Source organism: Acinonyx jubatus, chromosome C1 (genome assembly GCF_027475565.1).
Source record: "Acinonyx jubatus isolate Ajub_Pintada_27869175 chromosome C1, VMU_Ajub_asm_v1.0, whole genome shotgun sequence".
Taxonomy (NCBI): domain Eukaryota; kingdom Metazoa; phylum Chordata; class Mammalia; order Carnivora; family Felidae; genus Acinonyx; species Acinonyx jubatus.
Window position 1 is genome coordinate 183,604,218 of NC_069381.1, and position 23,553 is coordinate 183,627,770.

The window sequence follows — 23,553 nt, forward strand, 5'->3', positions numbered from 1 at the left end:
ACAAATCATTGGTTCTCAACCTTTCCAGCCTCACATCCTCCTATGGTGTTTTAATGCCCCTTTTAATATCCCAAAGTAAAGTTCATAATAATATAACCTGCTTATACACATAACTGCAAAATAATCACACAATGCCTTAATGTTGTGTAAAAAATTAAAAGAAAGTAACTTATAACGAAATAATGTATAATTTGGATATATAAATTCTTAGATATGACTAAACCAGAATAATAATAGTAGGCATGGGGTGTTTTAGTTGTTGTTGTGAATTTTAATGCCCCCACAAACTTTTAAATTGTTGTTTAAAGCATGTGACTACCCTCATTGAAAACCACTAAGCCTGATTATCTCAAGCCCCCTTCCCCCATCTATTTGCTTCTACAATTTATGAAGCATCCCGCATATTAACAGAGTCATTTCCCCTAGGGCTGGCCACCCAATTGGTCTTTTCTAGAGTGTGATGATGACATGCTGATAACTGGTGGCCACCACCCATTCCTCGGAAAATACAAAGTGAGTGAGATCAAAACTTTTAGGAAATGCCTAAAACATTGTTCAGTGATAACCAACCAACAGTAAAGACAATTACCCAATTCCACTTCCACTTGCAAGGAGTATTTGGATGCTGTCTAAAACTGATCAAGACTTTCTGCTGGAATCCTAGTCAAATGGGGCATCAGCTTCCATGTCCCTCCAAGTAACTGTCACATCAAATCATGTTCATAAGTTAGGTAGACTGACAATTGTGATCAGATGTGTTTGTTTAGAGGCATGGTTGTATTGAGAAGGTGATTTTACTGATATCACTTTGCAGATTGGATTCATCAACAATGGTGTGATCAAAGCTGCTGATGTGAGTATTAACAGCGGATGCACTCTTTATGAATCTGAGTCAGTAAGAAATATGCCTTTTCCATAGGTTACCAGTTGAGCTGTATGTGCCATACTTTATTCATATGAATATTTATCATATAAAGTAGATAAATTCTGTGAAGAATTCTAGTTAGAGATAAAATTTGGTTAAGTGGTTTTGAATATTTGATAGATGAGAAGTTTTGTTTTGCTTTAATTCAGGTAACAAAGTTCATTGTGATGAAATCTGAAAATTCATATTATATTCGTAATTTTCGGTGCCAGGGTAGGCCTTGCAAAACAAATTTGCCATCCAACACTGCCTTCGAGGATTTGGCTTCCCCAAGGCTCAGTGATAGTGGTAGCTTACATAACTGCTGTGGCTTCTCAGCATAACTTACCACCTGAAGAGGTAGTAAGTCAGAACCCCCTAACAAAACTTTGACATCACTGGTTCAAATATATCTTGAGTATTGACATATAGCATTATATTGGCTTCTAAACAGATTCAAATAAATAAAGTACACTGTGTATCAGCTTTTGATATTAACAAGTCAACCACAAAATGTAATGGACTTAAAACAACAGAAAGCATTTCCTCTGGTTCTGAAGGTCAGCTGAGTAGCTCTTCTGGGCCAGCTCCACTGCAGCTTTATGGTCTAAGACAGCTTTACCTACATGTCTGGTGATCACTGGGCTGATTAGTCTAGGAGAGATCTCAACTGGGAAGGATCATGTCAACTTCAGAGTTTCATCCTCCAGGAGACTAACCCAGAATAGTTCTTATGGTAGTAGTTACAGAGTTCCCAAGAGTGGCAAGACTGTGGCCAGCCCTAATGCACAATCCCTTTTCAAGTGTTTGCCTGTGTTAATACGTATTGTCCCTTTGGCCCAAGCAAGTCATATGGCCAATCCCAGAGTCAGGGTGAATCCACCTAAAGGCATGAATACAGAGAATGGAATGATTGCCATTTATGCAAACATTCTACCACAGTTCAAGATTTTGTGGAGCTAATTTGAACTTGAAACGTTGTGTGTGAGTAGAATAATTTTGAGTCAAAATTTTGTCTCACCACTAACAAAACTTGTGACAGGGCTCATAATAGTTGGTACCTGCTATTTCTCAGAATTATGGTGAAGTTAATTGAGATATGGAACATATGAAGTGTTCACCAGTAGTTTCTACTGTTAGTATAATTATTGTTATAATTGTTATGTTTATACATGTATACTTGCACTTGCATATTTACAGCCATTTTTTAGAAAAACTTTCTTCATATCAGGTATATAACAAAAATGTATGCTTTGTAATAGACTAAGCATATACCCTTAAAATCCATGTTATTGTCTCTCAGGTTAAAGAAATGAACATGTATAAAAGGATTAGCAAAACAATTTATAAGCAGACATTTAATCCAGAGCCCTTGTGAAGATGTTGGAAAGAATGTCTGGAGAAATCTTCATCCTATGGTAGGGAACGCACTGTGAAGGAATTTAACAAAAAGAACTACTGGAAGAAGAGGAAGCTTGCCATGGTCCCCAGAAAATTTACCACTGGGTCCCTGTGGCCGACTACAGTCAGGTGAGGTTGAGAGAGGTGTCTTCTTCTCACCAGAAACAGTTTTCCACATGACTGACTGTCTGAAAATGGCAACTGTATGCAACTGGGGATGGTCCCCTGTGGGGAGAAAGAAGAAACTGGGGAGGTTTCCTAAAGCAGGAAACAAAGTGGATTTAGGCAAGCATTGGGGACCACAGGTATCAGGGTAGATCTGGTGCAACACACTACCAGGGACTCGAAAATGATGAGCAGATAAAGTCCAGCTCAAGGGGTCTGACCTAGAGCAGAGCCCTAGACATGAGTATTGGGGTTTGAGGTCTAATTTCAAATCCATGAGAGAATTGGGGGAAATAAGAAGATCTCTCTTTCTGTCCTTCCTAAATTCTTAGTGGCAGCAGTGGGGTCATTTGAAGAAACACAAGAGAACAGACAGACCTGCCCCATTCACACAGGAATTTGAAGTTACTATATTAAAGCTCAGTGACTGCTGTGCCTTCTCTTTAGTTTCATCTTTAACAGTTTTTCATAGAGTTCTGTTTCTGATTCTTCTATTTTTTTGCTTCCATCCCCATCGATCTCTGAAATGTCCCCTTAACCAACCCATGCCAAGGAAGGAAGATGGGAGACCTCCTTCATGGTGTGAATGAGGTGTGGCCAAGCTGTCTCTTACCTAGTTATCTTCTGTACACACTCTCCCTTGGGGTCCACTAACAAGGCAAAAAGCAAAATGAGAGGGAGAGAGGAGAAGGCCAGGAGGCGAAGGCTGCACTTCTGGGAGTAGGTACTGTTTCCCCCAAGTAGCGTTTCTCAAGTCAGAATAATATGCAGACCCCTTTAAAGGAAAAAAATTTTTGTAGATTCTCAATGACCACTTAAATTATTTATTTTAATATTTTTTATCTGTGTATAAACTCAAAGCAAGGAATAAACTTCTTATAGCTCTTAGGCCCTTATGAAATACAAACAACATTGGAAATTACCTAAAAATAGTATCATAAATGCCAGTAAGAAAATAGTAATGTTAACTTAATGTAGTAGATGATGTTGCTTCTTTAAAACTACATCCTCACTCATAAAATGATGGTAGTTCTGGCTGCTGCTGCACAAGGCATTTTGAAGTCTTTATCCCAAATGCCTCTGTATGGTGTGATGACTCACTGTCCCACCTCTTATCATCTCTAATATACCCCATTATTAAAGTAGTCCTCCTTGGTGCTTATACAGTCATCACCATAAAATCTAACATGGGCTCTGAAAGCATGTGGCAATACTCACTGGTATCTGGTTATCCATTACTCTTGTTAAATTACCATAAGGTGAAAATAGAAAGTTTAAAAGTTCTTGGAGAGAATTTGACAGTTCTGAGAATACAGTTGCAGACTCAGGAAATAGCATAGGTAAATTAGTTGATATTTTCTATGCTTCGTAGCAGGGACACAGGCATCAACACAGGGGGTAGAGGTCCCAAGGAAGCCCATGCAGGATGCTGGGCCATGTGCACCAGCATATGAGAGGGATTTCTGTAAAGAAAAATTACAGTGACTTGCAGAACCACCCAATACAGCAACATAGTCCAGCCTCCTCCCTCCTATGGCTAGTCCCTAGACTATGGATTCTTCCACTAGAGCAGCCAGCCCCAGAGAAAGACAACAGCTGTTAGTTTGAAGGAGCCAGCCTGGCATAGGTGTGGAGAACACTGGACTCAAGCTAAGAGTTATGGGTTCCAGTCTTGACTCTATTACAAACTAGGCATGTGAGTCTGGCCATTCTCCTCCTCCCTAGGCTTCTATTGCCCCATGTGCAAAGTGAAGAATTTTGACTAAATCAATGGATCCCAAATCTGACCAAGCACCAAAATCACCTGGGAGCTTAAAAAATGGATACTTAGGCCCTTCCTCCAATCTTCTACTGAGTTGGAATTTCCAGAATGGGACCCATACTTTTTCCCTACCCTGATCCTGAGGGTCAGCAGCATTTGGAAACCATTAAAACATCTCAATATCTTCCAACTCCTCTAGTATCCAAGACAATTTGTGCCTGGAAATTACTTATACAGGTTCTATTTGCTCTAAAATTAATTTTCATGTCCTACAAGGGAAGAATAATAGACTATTGTACAAGTTGGGTCTTTGCAGAGGCCTAAATCAATTACACAAGGCCTCCAGTATGCAGGAGACTGGTTGGAGGGGAGATGAGCCACCATTCATACATCAACATTTATGGTTTTTAAGTGTGGGAGTTATTGAAAGGGGTTGTCTGTTGCCACCTATAATGGCTTTCTTTTCCAGTATGAACAGTGATACATTGGGTCAATAAAGCAAAACTGTTAATCTGGCAACCTCAGCTAAACTCTCAGCAACATTTGGCCATATCAGTTTCCAAACTGGTGCAGTTATTTCCCCCAGGCTGCCACTCTAATCCACATCTGTTTTGATGACTCTGTCCTGGTGACTCATGGTGGCTGTGAAATGGGACAAGGCCATCATACCAAAATGATTCAGGTAAGATTAGTGCCCATCCTCTCCACTATAGAAAAGTGTAGCACCTTACCGTCAGCCTAGCAACTGTGTTCTTTGTTGAGCAGGAGAAATACCATCATTCTAAATGCACAGATCAATTATAAGACTCATCTTGATTTCAGCAATGAGGAACTGCAAAGCGAAGGACTGGGTGTTAGAATTGAGGAAATATGTGATATATTCTTTCTGCATGCAAAAGGTCTTCTGAAAAATGTGATGCCAGTTTTCAAAGAAAGAATACTTTCCAGCTTTATGGCACCTGCTCAAAGGAATGCTATGTTAATTCAGATCTTCAGTTCGAAATGTATGTGTTTAATAGGATGAGAGATTATGTTTGTAGAATTCACATTCTACTTAAGAATTCCACATGACTGGCCTCCATGTACTAATTCAAAGAAATATTTCTAATACTGTTTAAAGAGTAAGAGATTATTTGCAGTAGGAAATTTCCCCTTCTTTTTTTCTTTTAAATAAGAATTTGTTGAATATTGAATCAAAAATGTGGGAGCCATTGGTGGGGTGGCAGGGAGTGGAGAGACAAAGCTTGTCTCCCAAATGAGAAATAGGGAGAAAATACTTTCTTTAAAAAAAATGTTATTTAATAGTGTGCTCAGAATTGGGAAATTACAAAAATCCACAGGGCCTTCTTTGAACATATACTGCTTCTTTACAACAAAATCCTTATGCCTGCAAAACGTCCCACAAAAGAAACATAGTCTGCTAAATTGTCTGTAAGTCACAAGAAGATGAAAGTGAAACAGTAAGATCAGGACCTCAACCTTGCCTGCGTGTGTCATACTAAGCAAGATGTCCCAGAGTGACCGTAGTGACACATGGTTCCTATGAAAGTGGTATAAAAGTACAAAAAGATTCTTTGGTTGGCCACATGTCCCTGAAAAGCAGCATATCTTTTACAGTGCCATTTAAAATCTTCAAACTCATAACCTGCATATAAAACCCAAGATGCTGTCTTAAATGCTTGTCCCAATAGGATACTCAGGTTTTATATTCAGTTCAAAAAGGAATTAAAGGTTTTTAATGGGGGGGGGGACTTAAAACCAATGAAATAAACAATACTTTTCTTCTACCTCTGGCAGGTGGCTGGTCAAGAACTAGACATCCCCCAGTCATAGATACATCTGTCTGAAGCAAGCACCAGCATGGTGCCCAATCCTATCTTCACAGTGACGTCGACCTTGTCCCCACCCTTCTTTTATGGAAGATGAAACTGAGTCCAAGAGAAGTCATGTGGCTGGTTCCAGATCACTTAGCTAATTACCTACAGAGCCAAGACTCCAAGTCCAGTTTTCTTAGGCTCCCATTTGGTGCTTTTTCTGATGTCCTGGGCTGTTTTTCATAATTAATGTTCTGCTGTACCTTCAGCAACCTCCTTTTGTCTTAGGTGAGAGTGTCCCTCCCTGCTCCCACCCCAGCACACCAGAGAAGTACAGAGTAATCCCATCACTAATAGGACATCCTAATTCCAGGTAGGGCTTGGCCTGTCTTTTAACCTCTCTAAGGATCAGTTTCCTCTCTGCAAAACTTCACCCAAATACCACCCATCTCATAGAATCATTGGATGGCTTACAAAGATCATGCAACAAAGCCGCCACCACCACCTCTCTCCTCCCCACCCTCCAATGTCCAGAAAACCACTGATTAACCATTAGTCACCCACAAAGACAAACACCTAGATGAAAAGAGAAAATTTCAGCCTGTTGAATATGCCCATATATCATGTGAACCATGGATTCCCAAAGTATGTTCCTTGGAACAGTGATCCCATGACGTTCTCAGTGGGGGAAAAAAGGATTCTATAGCCAAGAAGTTTGGAAAATATTACATACTACATCCCACTTGTAGAGGCTTATGATGCATATTGGCATAATAAAGGCTCTGACAAGCCCCACAGTAAAGAAACCTCTTTAACTTTGTTTCACTGTTTTTGCCAAGCTTACTTAACCATGAAAACATTTTAATTAATAAAACCCCTCTTAATATACTATAGAATTAGCACCCAAGAGAAACACTCTGGGAAGTTCTAATTTGGTTAAAACATGTAGGTGACTGAGTCTATATTTCATCTTTTATCCAGATTCTGGTTACCTTGCAGGCCCAGGTGCCAGAGAGACACCCAACACATGATGAGGCATAATCTCAAGCACTGATAAAGCAGGGACACACACAGACACACACACACACAAAGAGGAAACAACATATTTTTAGAAATATTCTGATATTTTATAATGAAGAATCATCATAAGAAAAGTCGTAAATTTGTGTGACCTCTTTTATTGATCCCACAGTGACTTAAACATTTACTGAGGACCTGTCATATTGCTAGGTCCTGCTACAAACACTTAGGGAATAGCAGTGAGTGAAACACAGAGAGCTTGACCTCATAGCAGACAATGAATAAGTGCTTGAGCCTGGCCCTGAATGCAGCAAGGAAAGAAGCCATGCAGGTATTTGTAGGCAGAAAGATCTTACTGTGCTTGAGAAGCCACAACAGGTCAGGGGAACTGGAGCAGAGAGAGCAGAAGGGAGCAAAGTAGAAGAGGTAAGAAAAATAGCAGAGGGGTGAGGTTGGGGTATAAATGTTTATTGTTGAAGCTGGATAAGGGGAGCTAGTACACTATTCTCTGTACTTTTATGTATTTTGAAATGTTCTATAATGCAAAAAAAAAAAAAGCTGAAAAAATTTGTATCTGGCATTTAGAGCTTTAATAGAGGAAGGTGACCCTACCAAGGAATATAAGGTGAGAGAATTCTTCATACAAAGAAAGGAGTTCAGGAGGTCACAAAAGAATGAAACTGTTCTCTGCAATATCTCACTCTCTTAAATAGGGGACACTTATCTTAGGAGACTATCAGACTGCTGACTGTAAAGTTATGCGTAGGAGTATGAGGTCAGGACACAATAAGGAGACAAATACCTGATATTTGAGCAGGCAGAAACCCTGTAACTTTGGTTTGCCTTGGATGTGGCCCTCTTTTAGAAGGTACCCATTTGTAATAAGGTCAGTGATTGAAAGATGAATGAACCAGAAAGATAGATTTATGAAAACAAGGATCTCCTTAACACATGAGAAGTCAGAAACCATTTCCCAAAGAGTGGATAATAGAAAAGAAGGAACAGAAACTAAGAGGGAACATGAGAGGTGTTCTGAGGCTAAGATGAATAAGTAAGGGCAGACATGAACAGATTTGTATTTGAAGTAAGGGTGGAAGCCAACTTGGGGCCCACTGATATCAGGGGTCAGCAGGTATAATCTCAAGGGCCCGAGATTTCACCTCAATCCTCCTTATTTTCATTTCACTAGTAATGTTTACAAATTTTTTAAAGTACATTTTACATCATCAGAATGACCACTTTATAAGTGGGGTATTGCCATGAGATCTCTTTGCCCACATTTGGGACCAAGAACTATCTTTTGTGTCACGGCAACAAGAAAAGGGCAGAGGAGCACCTGGGTGGCTCAGTTAGGCAGGCGTCTGACTTTGGCTTGGGTCATGATCTCGCGGTTCATGGGTTCCAGCCCCGCCCCGGGGTCTGTGCTGATGGCTCAGAGCCTGGAGCCTAGTTCAGATTCTGTGTTTCCCTCTCTCTCTGCCTCTTCCCTGCTCACGTTCTGTCTGTCTCTCTCTCTCCCAAAAATAAAAAAACATTAAAAAATTAAAAAAAAAAAAAAGAGCAGAGATGGGCTTCATAGGTAATTGGTGTTTTTTTCTTGCCCAGTGAAGAGCAGATGATGGCAAGGTATAAAGCATAGATGAAAATTTAGTGGCATTTTAAAGAAGAAGGATGGACAGGAAATTGATCTGTTGACTGGCACACAGTAGGCACACTTAACTTCAACATATGTGGGCTAGAGCAATAAAGGCTTTTTCCACATTCCAAGCAGCATTTAGCTTCAGAGAAACAACATCATCAACCAACTAAATTAATGTTGTTATTTGAATTTTATTGGTATAAAGATTGGTTTGTCTGCTTCATCATTTTATTTTTGCTTTGGAGGTATAAAAGAGCTATAACTCTAAGGAGACGCTACCTAGCTTTATGTTAGCGTATATTAAAACAACATTAAAATAAAAATAATTGACATCAACACTGTGAGATCCACAGGCATATTTGTTTCCTCAAAGGGGTTCCACACATTACTCAACTTTAAGAAACCCTGCCTAGAGGATTGGGAAGCAGGTTCACAAAACTGAGAGACTACATTAGAATTGATTTAAATATTTAACATTTTGCTGTTTCCTGTGCCTTCTTTTTCTGATGTCATTTCAAATATTTACTTTTAGAATGCCTGCCAAATTCTTATGGCCCGTCTTTAGCCAATCGTCAGGAAAAATCCTGCAGGAAGATGGGAGGAGTGAGTGAATGTTCTCTTTATTATCCTTGCCAGGAAAAGACAGATACATGCAGATGGGTGATGGCCCTCAGTGCATGGGCTGATCAGTGGTGCCCATTCAAGAAACAAAGCATTTATTAACATTTACTTCTGCCTTTCCAAAGAACAAAACCAATGTCTGTATTCATGGAAACTTGAGTTTATTTCAGAACATGGTAACAGCAGGGGCTGTAAAGTAAAACACAACTTAGGGTTGCTGTCCCTGATCTGTCACTACTAGCTTTAGTAGACAAGTTTCCCCTACAATGCCTCAGGACCTTGGTTTTCTCCCCAGAGCAGCAGAGATAATAGCAGTCCTACTATGAAAGGATTACTCTATTTTAGGGGCACCTAGGAGGCTCAGTTAGTTAAGCATCCAGCTTCAGCTCAGGTCATGATCTTATGGTTCATGGGTTTGAGTCCCGTGTTGGGCTGTGTGCTGACAGCTCAGAGCCTGGAGCCTGCTTCAGATTCTGTACCTCCGTCTCTCTCTGCCCCTCCCCTGCTCATGCTCTCTCTCTCTCTCTCCAAAAATAAATAAAAATATTTTTTTAAAGGATTACTCTACTTTTAATAATAATTATTATTATTTTTACAATTAGTATTATTATTTCCAGCCCTACTCAGGTTACTCCAGTAGGAAAGCTGACACAATATACTGAGACACCCAGCCAAATAATTTGGGGGAGAAAAAGCAGAGTAAAAAGTACATACATCTATATGCACACACACATACACATATAAACATATGTGTGTATATATACTTATCTGTGTAGATACTTATGTAAAAAGTACATGAATGTGGTCTAGCCCCCTCCTTAATTTAAAAAGCTAAAAAGGGTTTTAAAATAACAAACTTTATACTGTGCAACCTAAAAAAATAGAGGGCCTCAGAGCACAGCTAGCAGCTGCCCTTAAGCATCTCTCTTGAAAAGCATGACCTATGGGTTATAAAAGGCATAAGTGAATGTGGGTAGGAAGCTTGTTCTAAACAAGAGGAGGCAAGCCCAGCATTCAAGGTATTTTTCATTATTTTCCCTAAGCTTGTATTTCTTCATAACTAATCATGTCTTCCAGATTGCAAAAGCCTTAGAAGAATCCATCAATCTCTTGACTACTGGATATTTCAAGTAAAAGACATTTTTACTTTGGTTTAGATTACACCTGGGCAGAGATGGTGCTCACTCATAAACCTGAACAGATGCCCAGAGAGCACAGGAGCTCTGCTATGCCCACTGTTAACCTTAGTCATGGGTCATGGCAGGGAGGCCCGGGGACTCCTTGGGGCCACAGCTGTTTGCTGACCAGGAGGGATGCCATAGCTATCTACACACACTCTGACCAGTTCCAGTAACCATGTGCTGGAGGGGAGGGGTCATACACTGATGGACCTTCACCCTGTGTCTGCGGTGCTACTCTTAGAACTCTGGTCACACATCCCCCTTGCCAAAGAAGGGAAGGGAGGCCTTCAACCATGGGGTAAGTGCTCTGTCATCTCCAGGCCCCACAGTCCAGGGGGCAATGAGACCACTCATGGGGAAAGGGCCTTTTCTTTTCACTGCTGATTTCTCTTCTCAGAGGCTACCACACAGATATGGACTGGGAGAAGGAGGAAGGTGATGCCTATCCACATTCTGTTTATGGAGCATCCTGTTCTGAAGTTGAAGCCGACCCTCTGACTGGGGTTCATAAGGTAAAGAGCAACATTTGTGTTCACCATCTGGATAGTGTAAACACAAACGTTGACATGTTTTCTATGTGTACATAATAATCAACTTGATCCTCCCGGTGGAAGAACTAGGAACACATATAAAATTTTAGTAAAGATCTATTTTAAATAAATAATATTTTTCCATTATATATTGTCTCTTGGAATAGCTCCTTAGGACTGACATTGACATGGATGCTGCTTTCAGCATAAACCCAGCCCTGGGCATTGGACAGGTGTGTGATACCAAGACCACCCCATGACCATAGGAACTTCTGGTCAGTTCCATTCAGAATATTATTTCCAAGAATCCTCCAAATATTGTTTATACCAGGTGCAAGTATTCTACAATGTAGATTATATAACATACACACACAAATAGATAAAATATTGGAAGAAAATTTAAAAAAAGTTAACAATCATTGTCTTTGTATGGCAGGAGTATGTGTGACTTCTCCTTTATAACTCTCTGTGCCTTCTAATTTTTCTTCATGAATATTAATATGTTCATACTTAGGAAACACTATATAAGTACATAAAGTTACATTAGTATTCATATTAATATTAAATTTATACAGACTGTGCAATTTAGGGAAATATAAAAGAAAAAGAAATGCTTAAGCACAATTTTTTTGCTTCCTGTTGAATTTAACTCTGATTTTGATTGCATAAATAATAAAATTAATGCACCCAAAGTCTTTTTTTTAATGTTTGTTTATTTTTGAGACAAAGAGACAGAGCATGAGCTGGGGAGGGGCAAAGAGAGAGATGGAGACACAGAATCCTAAGCAGGCTCCAGGCTCCAAGCTGTCAACACAGAGCCTGACGTGGGGCTCAAGCTCATGGTCCATGAGATCATGACCCGAGCCAAAGCCAGGTGCTTAACAGACTAAGCCACCCAGGCTCCCCACTGCACCCAAGTCTTTTTAAACTTTGAGTTAAAACCTTTCCAGCTACTAATGGAGCTTTGTTTTTTTCTAGCCTTGCTACTGAAAGTGGGGCCAGTGGACCAGCCACATCAGCCCACCCTAGACCTGCCAACTGCCCCAAGGTGAGGCAAGGCAGCCAGCCCACAATGTTCACCCGAGCAGCATGCTGGAGAGGTTGAGCAGCTTGGTGTCGCACTTGGCAGACACATGGTGCTTTCATCTGCCAACAGCTTCCCAGCATCCTAAGTCCTGAGAGATTTGTTTACCTGGATTGGCCATTGGGCTTTATAAGGTCTAATAGTTTTACTGATCCCTCTGTGGTTCTCAAAATGTGGTCCTCAGACCCTGCAATAGAAGTACTGATAAGTGTTTATGGGAAACATTCCTGTGCAGGAATTAAGCCCAGGCTTATACTTGTTCCATCCTAACTGGCTGAGACAGAATCTGCACATTTAACCTACACCTGAAATTCATCTGAAGCCTTTAAAGTTTGAGACCCTCGCATGGCTCATCCAGTTGTCGCCTCCCCTTCCCTTTCTTCTACCTCCTCCCAGCTCATTCTTGCCTCTTTATTGTTTAAGCAAAGGCAGAAAGGGAGATGTCATGACAGAAAAACCCTACATTTGTCCCATTGGAAAAGGAAAGAAAACTAGAAGTGTGTTAGACTGCATCTCCTGGACTTTGATATTTTCCTTTAGGGACAAACATTTGGAAATATCCAAATACAGTTTTTAAATTTGTGTGCCTTATTCCTTAATTTTACATTAAAATAAAATGCAAACAGTAACTCTCCTTCAATTTTTTAACCTCCAGGCAGACACCCCTTAGAGCATAACAGTTTGTAAATAGAACTCAAAATGGCTTTTAATAAAAAATATTTAATTTGATAAAAGTTTTTTTCATCACATCTTGTTTAATATTTATCTACTCTTCATAGTATTTTATAAAGAGAAGAATCCATATATTATAACTTAATAGTGTTCCATTTTTCTAGTTCATGTTCCTTTAATGTTAGCTAATTCTCATCTAATTCAACAGATATTTATTAAGAATCTATGTACCAGGCCACATGCTAATAACAGAATACAAGAAGGTCAAGGCCTCACAATGTTTATAAATGTGAGAGAGAGCAAGAGGAGAGAGGTGAACAAGGAAAATGCCCTCTGAGAGCCACCATGATGGGAGAATGTGTTCAAGACTCAGTGAGCCTCAAGGAAGTGCTTCCTAAATCCAACCAGGAAGTGGTAGGAGGATCCACACGCTCCAAATAGGCAGGAACTTGGAGGATGAAAAGCAGTTCTCCAGGAAGACAAGCTGAGGTAAGGAGCAGTGAAGAGAGTCAGGAGAAACTGCATTTACAAAGACTTGGAGCTCTGGAGGCGCCTGGGTGGGCCCAGTCAGTTAAGCATCTGACTTCAGCTCAAGTCATAATCTCACGGTTTGTGAACCCAAGGTCCATGTTGGACTCTGTGCTGACAGCTCAGAGCCTGGAGCCTGCTTTAGATTCTATGTCTCTCTGCCCCTCCCCTGCTCATGCTCTGTCTCTCACTCTGTCTCTCAAAAATAAATAAACATTAAAAACAAAAACAAAACAAAGACTTGGCGATCTGAGTGAAATCTAGTGGGCTTGATAATTACCTGGAACTTGACAAGTGTCGGGTACCTGGAGTGTGGGGCACCTGGGCAAGAACTAGGGATGAGGCCAGGCAGGATGGCAAACACCAGACCCTGAAGAACCCTTCATAAAATCCACGCTAGGCTGTCAAGAATGACTCACTATGGTTTGGAGCTCCATTTTCAGTCGCATTGAAATATATATTCAATCAGTATCATATACTTATAAACTGTGAAATTTTTGCCTATAGATTGAAAGAGAATTTATCCAAGCCATGAGATTATATACCATAGAAGAACTGAAATATTTCCCAGAAGGTGTGCTTTATTCTCAGAGTCCAGATGACTACAAAACCCCTACTGTCACTGATATACCAGAAGAGCTCTGTGTCACTTTGGTGCACTTCCGAAATCCCACCGTCATTTAACCAACCAAGGTAAGAAATCAAGACCTCTATGTGAGTTTGTAGAGCTACCATAACAAAGTACCACACACTGGGTGACTTTAACAACAGAGATATATTTTCTCAGTTCTGGAAACTAGAAGTCTGAGATCAAGGTTTGATTTCTTCTCAGGCCTCTCTTTGGCTTGCAGACAGCCAGCTCACTGTGCCCTCCCATGGTCATCCCCTCTGTGTGCATATGTCTGATATCTCTCTCTGTGTGTCCTAATTTCCTTTCCTTATAAAGACACTAGTGATATTGGATTTGGGCACACCTTGAAGACCCCATTTAAAAACGTTATCTCCAAATATGGTCACATTCATAGGTACTAGGGGTTAGGACTTGAGGATATGAATTTTGAGAGAGCACAGTTCAGTCTCTAACAACCTACTCTTTCAAGAAATAATGAAACAGCTCCCTTAATTTGCTTATTCCTTTGAATTGAAAAGGAGAAGGGAAAAGAAAAGCCAATTCATGGCAGAGTGGTGCTCAGTCTTGAGATCATGAAACAAATGTAATCAAACAAGAAAGGTCAAGGAAGAACCAAGCATCATGGGTCATTAGGCTAAGGGCCACCACAAGATAAAACTGAAATTGTCGGCAAATTTCACCCACCCAGAACTTTCTTTTCTTCACCCTTCTCACATGTCCTCCAGACTCAATTTTTCTTGTTTATCTGCCTCTTTCCACACTCTCCCTGAATCAGAATAGGCTTTCAAACAAGTGTCTCACTATTTGCTCTGAGCTATTAATAGCTGCTAATACAAGAGGTATTGACTCTACATTCCCTGGACCATATGGGCTTCAACTGACCCATAAAGACCTATGGTGAGAGCTCTTGAATGCAAGTGCACAAAAAACACAACTTCCCCAACTTAAGTTCTGTTTTGAGCCCACATCTGGCCAGAAAGATGGCAGATGAACCTTAGGTTTTCTAGGAAATTGCCTCTCTTTTTTGAATGTAGGTCAAGATTGGGAGAAAGGCAAGAGTTCCTGTCTGAAGGGCCTCTATCTATTCTTCTGTACTGGGAGAATCTCTAAAGACCATCTTAACATAGGGTGCAATTCTGCCTTTTAGAGTGTAGCCACCTCCCTGCCAGTTTGCTCCAAATAGGACACAAGACCTTTCTGCTCTCACCCCCTCCTCCTTACTTATACCAGCAATCCCTTTCCCTCCACATTTGCTTCAGAGTAAAAACCAAAGCCTGAGATAGGCTTTATCTGCTTGGAACCCTTTGTCTCATCTCTCACTAAGGGCCTGGACACAAACCACAGACCACACTACTTTGAAGAAAGAAAGAAAAAAAAATAAGTACAAAGAAGCGTTGGTGAATCATTCAAAATATAATGTTACTACATGGTTAATTCAGAAACATCTAACACACACCAAGGAAGTTAGCACACATGCGGACTTCAACAGTTCACGCTTGAGGCAAGCACTTCAGTCTTTCAGGCTTAGCCATAAAGATTGTGGTTGTTTTACTTGGGTTTTGAGTTAAACATAAATGGTCTGGAGCCCAAGTTGGAATATTCTAGAGGGCACCAAGGGCTTTGGTCAGGACATTACCTGGGCAGAGGAACAGAGGTTTTAGCTGTCCCACTATCCTGATGTCCTGGGATATTTTCATGAGCTACTTTGAGGAGGACCCCATACACAAATCAGCATGAGGGGAATTCAGTTCTGGCAACTTAGACATATTCTACTCTGAGGATTATAAAGCCAGAAGAGGTGAATTGAGAGATGGAGAAAGAGAGAGAGTGTGTGTGTGGGGGGGGGGGGGGGGATGTACACAAATTAGTCCTAGGAGAATCAGACATTTCTGACAGCCTTTTGCCCTCCTTTCAGGGTTTGGGTGAGGCTGGAATGTTTTGGAACCCTCTGTGTTGTTGACCATGTATGAATGCAGTCACTGCTGCCCATAAAGAAAGGGGGCTGACCAAGACCTTCACCCTGAGTGACCCAGCAACTCCTGAGTTGGTTAGGATAACTTGTGTGGATCAATTTACTGACATGGTAAGGGTGGTGAGGAGAGGTCCCTGTTGTAATCACCACTTTCACGGACTTCCAGGTTCTTAGTATGGATTTGGTAAACATGACAAAAGCACAGGGCAGGTTCATGTTTTCCAATAAAAATTCTCACTCTGCCTTCACTTGCTACTACCTATATGCTCCAAAGCAACTGCAGAGTGAGTGAACCTCTTCAAATGATGGCTTGTTTTAGACCTCAAAGAAAATCAGACTCAATTGAGCCAGTGCTAGTAGCAAATGGACATGGTAGCTTATTTCTTGAAACATTTTATCAAAAAGAAGTTGATACGGTATTTTAATTACTTTAATAACCAAATTAGGTTAAATGGATATCTGATCTGGTCAGTTATCCAGAAAGTATTTGTTAAGCAAACTAATAAAAATAATTTAACTTAAAATATCAAGTCACTTGGCACTCTTTGATATGCCTTGTAATGACACACTAATGACACAGTTTCATTTTCCATCTGTTGAAATATGTCTGGAACTATCCTCAGGGACTATTCCTATATGGAAATGCTTACTGCAACCCTAAATGGGGCTCTAGTATAAAATTAGGTTGCAATTACAGGGCTTCTGAATAAGACATATCTTATCCCAAACATAAGAAGTTTATAAGGATAAAAAGATATATGTCTCAAGGATTGAAAGAAACAAGAAAACTATATAATTTTGATAATAAAATGGACACCAACTTGTTCTTTTTTTAAAAGTTTATTTATTTATCTTGAAAGAGAGAGAGAGAGAAAGCAGGAGAGGGAAAGAGAGAGAAAAAGAAAATGCCCATCAGGCTCCACACCCAGTGCAGAGCCTGGCATGGGGCTTGATCTCACAATCATAAGATCATGACCTGAGCAGAAATCAAGAATCAGATATTCAACTGACTGAGCCACCCCGGTGCCCATGACTTGTTCTTTAAAAAAAAAAAAAACACAATTCTTCTTCTTCTGTGGTGCCTGGATGGCTCAGTCAGTTGAGCATCTGACTTTGGCTCAGGTCGTGTTCTCATGGTTCATGAGTTTGAGCCCTGCATTGGGCTCTCTGCTGCCAGTGCAGACCTCTGTCCCCCCTCTTCCTCTGCCCCCCTCCCAATTGTGCATACGCTCTCTCTCTCTCTCTCTGTCTCAAAAATAAATTAAAAAAAGAAACCTTAAATTTTTTTCTTCTGAATTACAAGTTTTTTATATAACAGCATTTTATTAATTATCTTCCTTCTTTTGATCTTTTTTAGATTCCTAAAGATGATCCTTCAACATTTATACCTTAGTCTATCCATGTGTCTTAATCCTATGTTGTTCTTAGAAAATGAAAGAATACATGATTGACCTTAAAATTTTCAAACCAGAGCAAAATGTAGGTTGGCACCCAATTGTCAAGGATAATTTTAGTATCTTTCGGTTATTCTCTGTGGTTTAGGTCACTGCGTTATTATGTTTTAGGATGCAAATTTGTACCAAAAATATAAGGAAGCTTAGAATCAAAAATTCTTCTTTTCATTTGGATTATACTGAAGATCTACAGCATCATGATTTTAAAACATGGTAGGGTTCTCACTACCATGGAACAACTGAAGAAAATGCTCATGCTTTGTTCTTCAGAAATCTGCTGACTCCTAAAATCATCCACCCCAAAACTCTCAGGATTGGATCCCCAAAGCCAAAGGTTTGGTTGTAATAACCAGCTTGCCTGAAAAATACATGGTTTATAACATTTGCCAATCTCCATGGTGTAAGTACGCCCACCGTGGCCAACTCCAAGCCACCAACGATGAGGTCTCTGAACATGGGATTGGAAGAGATGTCTGTAATTGGCTCTTGTGATCTCCAGCACTGCAAGCCTTACTACAATCTTCAGGTTCCTGCCACTCCCATATGGCCTGTTTAGATGAGGCTTAGGGATATAAACCATCCAAAGCCTCCAGGTGGTCCTCATCTGCCATGAGCCATGCTAGTGGTATAGTGTCTTCTTCTGGAAAACCATACGGAGTAAAACGGTGATCTCAAATCACCTTGATTTGGTTTGGTGTCTAATAGATGAAATCAGCACCACATTCCTTTTGCCATTTCAGAGGAACATGAAAATACTGGGTTTTTTTCAGTTATTTCTTCGCTACTTTACATTGCATTTTCCTAAGGAAATTCAGGGTTATGCCAGAGAAGGTGTTCAGTCCCTATGAGGTTTGAAACACAAATAAACTAAATCACTTGTGATCTGTGTGCTAGATGGTAAACTCTGTGTTTATTAATAGTAATTTTGTGCTGGAAGAATTAGCGTGCATGACTGTTTATGTGTGTTGAGACCAGATTGGAAGAAGAGAAGGCTGGCAGTGGAAAGAAAAAGCCTCTTTCCAAAGAAAAGTCTCTCAGTCAGTGTCTCTTATTCTAAGAGAAGTCTGTGTGTATACATATATTTTTAAATGTCTGAATTTACCCAATAATCTAGTTTGCCTAGAACCCAACCCACACAGACTCATTGTGCCAGACATAAGAGCAAAAATAGGGTTACTGGTATATTTTTCCATCAGTAAAATAGGAGGACACATTTGTCACAGATGCAAATTAATTTTAAAAGTATTACATTTCATAGATTGTGTGGGCAAAGCCTCTGAAAACACTTGGGTAAGCCTCTGACTCTTGATTTCGACTCAGGTCGTGATCTCATGGTCTGTGAGATGGAGTCCCGTGTCAAGCTCTGTGCTGACAGTGTGGAGCCTGCGTGGGATTCTCTCTCTGCTCTTCCCCTTCTTGCGTGCATGTGAATTCTCTCTCTCACACTCAAAATAAAATAAACTTAAAAAAAAAAGAAATTGAATTTTTATAAAATAAGTCTGATCATTTAAGTAGTACTTAATTAACTTGAAGAATTGGGGTTGGGGAGAAAGTATTTACAAAAATAGCACATTTTATAGGATAGCAGTTTCAAACATAGGATTAATATTGTAATGTCCTTAAAATTTGACAGTTTTTAGTATCTATCATAAAACTTAATCCATGTTATTAATTTACATAAATATCTTAAAATTTAATTATTGACTATCTAATTTTAAAGTGTTATCACAGTGAGAGTTACACAGAACTGTAAGGTATGATCTTTTTAACCAGTGGTCCATAAATGGTGAAGTGCCCTTTCAGTGATAAAAGCACATAATAATTATTATCTTTGGGCAAAACTGCAATTTCTTGTTACTTAGAAACCTACCGGGGCTATTGCTTAATTGTGGGTTCAATAAAAGATTGTCAGAAGAGAAATACCGTGTGGCAGGTATACACTCCCTGTGCTCCACCTTGCTCCTTTTGACCCATGGGGCCAAGGATGTCTTACTTCTTCTGGACCAAAAGCTTATGACAGAACAGTCTTGTGCCAGATTACAAAAACACTGGGCAAATGGAGCTGAGTGAATAGTAGTAGGGAGGGACTTGATTTCTGTTCAGTGTCTTGAACCTGAAGACAATCACATATGCTCAAGTGTCAGAAATGGAAGAGGTCAAAAAGAGGGCTGGGACAGGAGGGCTGGGATATCTATGTTGTTTCTTTTTCTTTGTTTAAGTTTTATTTATTTATTTTGAAAGAGAGAGAGGAGAGTGACAATCCCAAGCAGGCTCTATGCTGACAGAGCGAAATCCTAAGTGGACTCATGAACTGTGAGATAATGACCTGAACCAAAATCAAGAGTTGAATGCTTACCTGACTGAGCCAGCTACATGCCATGTTGTTTCTTTTAAGAAAAAGTCTTTAAATCCTCTGCACAATGGTGTAAAATGGCCAAATTCCTCACACTATCAGAACACGTGGAACCACAGGATGAGTTTTCTGGAAGCAGATGTTGAGACAGAGTATGGGGAGCAGGATGTTTTCAGGGATCGACACCTGGCACAGGAAGGCTGAAGAAGCAGAATTGGGCAGAAGGAGAAGTCGAGCAAGACCCCCAAGGCGTCAGGAACCCAGCAGGAGCCTTGGAGCAAGCACTATCTCCACCAACTGGTCCCACTTAGGCTGTAAGAGACAGGCCTGTGTACCCCCACTGTACCCCATGGCACTCAGTCACTGCGGGGCTGCCTCCATCCCCCCAACCCCCTACAAGACCTTGAGGAAAGAGGCTCTCTGCCCCTGAGGCAGACCCTGAGGGAGTTCCCTTCTTTTGCTAGATAGGATGCTGCCCCATTCATAGAGTGTTGCATAAAGCCAATTAGATCTTTACATTTACTGGGTTGAATTTTTATTTTTTAACAGTATCATGTGTCATATACTTAATATAAAGTATCTTAAACATAAACATAATATAAAGTATACTTAAAGTGTCTTAAACTTCCTTTTCATTATTTTTGCTGGTTTGTTCAGGGACAACCAGCTGGTTCTTTTTTTTAATGTTTATTTATTTATTTTTGAGAAAGAGAGACAGAGAGGCCAGGGGAGGGGCAGAGAGAGAGGGAGACACAGAAACCTAAGCAGACTTTGAGATGTCAGCACAGAGCCCCAGGCAGGGCTCAAACACACAGACTGTGAGATCATGACCTGAACCAAAGTTGGACGTTCAACCCACTGAACCACCCAAGCACCCCTCCATTTCTTCTCTTAATTTTGAAGTTCTACTTTACCATGAGTTTACTTTTCCATTTACTCACTTTCATAAACAGACACATATTTCTCTACCACTATTTGAAAACAAGATACCAAATATTTCCCCCATGAAAAATTACTCTCCTGGCCTCCTGCTCCAACTGTCCCCATATTACCACCCTTTGCCCTAGTGAAATGACTTCAGTGGCTTCTACTTTCCCCTCTCCCCAGCAACCCCCCAACCCTTAAGCTGTTGAGGCTGTTGTGTATTTTAGTTTACACCATTAATTGAATTTCTTTCACTATATGACTCTTTCTAGCATTTATATTACACTTCCCTAAAAGCCTGCCCTATGCTCTTAGATTTCCTCTCCTCTTTACCCTTCTTATCTGAGCTACTTTACTGTTTGATCCTTTTCCTCAGATAGGGTGGTCTTTATCCAGGCAGGAAGAGGGTATTTTGCTCTACTTACATGGTCCCCATTGCCCTTCTTCCCTCTCAGAAACCTGAAGCTGTGAGTCTCCTGTCTTCTCTGTGGCAGCCAGAAGTTTGATGCCAGGAAGCAGATGCTCACCAGAAACAGAATTTTCAGGTGCCTTGATCTAGAGATGGGAGCTGGGAGAGGGGGGGAAAGGACCTCGTAGTCAAAACAGTTGAGAATAGAGGGTCTGGAATATAGATGTTTAATGACCAAGCCAGGAGTCCTGAAAGTGCCCCATTATCAGTCTGCTTGACTGTGTTCTACCTTTGGGTTTTAAAGAGCTCACCACAGAAGGCAGTGCCCTAGGGACACTGAAGCCATGGCCAGTACTTTTCCATTTACATCTGTGACCAGGATTTGTTGCATTTTTTCCCCCAGAAATAGGTTTGTTTGGATTGTTGGGGAGGGTGGTGTCACTGAGAATATTAATTCTTCCATTGGGTAACAGGGATTTTTTGATGTAACTCTTAAGTGTATTTTTATAACAAACCTCAAGCACATGAGTCAGTATATGTCAGGTTTCTTTCACTTACCAGAATAATCCATTTAAACGTGAAGACATTTAGCCTTCCCTTTTCATTAAAGGAAAACAAGAAGGAAAAAAACTGTGGTGGCTTTTTTCCCTTTGTCTTGAATAAGATCTGAGGCTCAGAAAACCTTGGCAAAGACTTCATGCTACCTTCATACTGTGGGCAACCTTTTGTTCACTCTGCAGTGAGTCATTTTTCTGATGAGCTCCCCAGAGCCCTTGGGCTTTCTGAGAGAAAACCAGAGGACATCAGGCCTCACCCCCAGCCCTCTGGGCTAAGCCGTAAACTTTTTGTTTAATTTGTTTATGCTTTATAAGATTTCATTCAAACAAAAGTTTCCCTGGCTGAAACAAGTTTGAAAAATACCTCTCTGAAGCCATTCAAGGTCAGATTTCAGTTTCCCAGCAATTAATGTATTTGGTTCTATAATCCAAATTACTTTTATATCTTCTGAATCTAATACCATAATCATACTTTAGTACTCTAAAACTGTTCCTCTATGTTAAACACTTGTATTTTATGTTGATTCTGAAGGATTTATTCCTCTAAGTATTTTGAAACCCCATGATCCTTGCTTTTCATTGAAAGAGTCCGTGCTCCTGTAAATGGGAATTGCGAATTCTCAGTGTTCACTAATTTCCCTCTTTTAGGGGCAGAGTGAGGTGGTGAATGGACTGTGGATCCTGAAAAACAATCCCTTCCCTTAAACGGAAAGGCCTCAGTCTCTACTTTTTCTCTCCCCAGGCTGCCTCTCCTCCGTTCCCAGCTCTCACAGAATCAGCTCCTCCTCATCTGTCAGGACTAAATGTCCCCTCCTCAGGCCTTCCTTTATCCCCCTCCCCAAATCAAAGCTAATTCCCATGTTTCTTGCTTCTCACAATGATAAATATTTAGTGATATGTCAGTACCTACTGGGTGAGTGAATGAATGGATTACTAATGCCTCCCTCCTTCACTAAAAAGTGTCTTAGGTCATCAATCAAGCATACATTAGCCCCTGCAATAAACAAGTTGTCATTCATGCTGAGCACTGTGGGGGATACAACCAGCTATTCTAAGAGCTTACTACCTAATTGGGAAAGTGAGATATAAACATTGAATAGACAACCAACTATTAGTGGCAGTTAAGAGATTAGTTTCCTGGTTCCTGGTGTATTAAGTCAAAGGCAAATAAGCAGTTGGTTGGATCTGAGTTGCTTTTGGAATTAACAGAAAGAAGAGAAAGGATTTCAAATCTATTTTTTGATGGTAGATAAAGATGGAGAGAGGGAGGGCAATCTCAACAGGATAGGAATAGGGTTGCTATGATTGCAGACATGGAAGAGCCTTCTTCAGCCACTTAACAAATACTTACTGGGCATTTACTCTATGGCAATTTACTCATTCTAGGCCTGAGGATACAGTGGTGCATTGAAAATAATGTTTGTAACCTCATGGAGATGAAGTTCTAGTGGGGAAAGCAAATAGAAAGGTGAACAAGTATCCATATCGGGTAGTAACAAGTGCAATGGAGAGAATGAATCAGCGGGGTAGAAAAGAGAGTGCCAGAGGTGCTGCTGCAGACTGAGTGATCAGGGAAGAGCTCAAACCCAAATAACAAGAAGGCATCAGCTATGCCAATGTCTAAGAGAAGAGAGGTTGAGGCTGAATGAATAACACGCTCCAAGGTCTTAGGACAGGAAAGACTTCCACACACTCAAGAAGCAGGGAAAGGCCAATGCACCAGGGATTACAAACAAGGGAGAAAGGGGATGAAGATGCACTTGGGGAGGTGAGCAGGTCCGGTCCTGTCCCATGGGGCCTCCGTGGAAAGCATATGGGGTTTTGCTAAGTGCTGTGGGAGGCCATAACCACCTTTGGAAGGTTTTGAGTAGAGCAATGCCACGTTTAAGCAGAAGAAGGATGATGAGAGGAGTAGTTTGGCTGGAGCATGAG

At 40.6% G+C, this 23,553-nt stretch overlaps 1 pseudogene; it reads left to right on the top strand.

Moving 5' to 3' along the window:
* LOC106979978 (aldehyde oxidase 4-like) overlaps positions 1-17,335 on the top strand; it is a 62,301-nt pseudogene extending 44,966 nt beyond the window's left edge.
* The last annotated feature ends 6,218 nt before the right edge of the window (positions 17,336-23,553 follow it).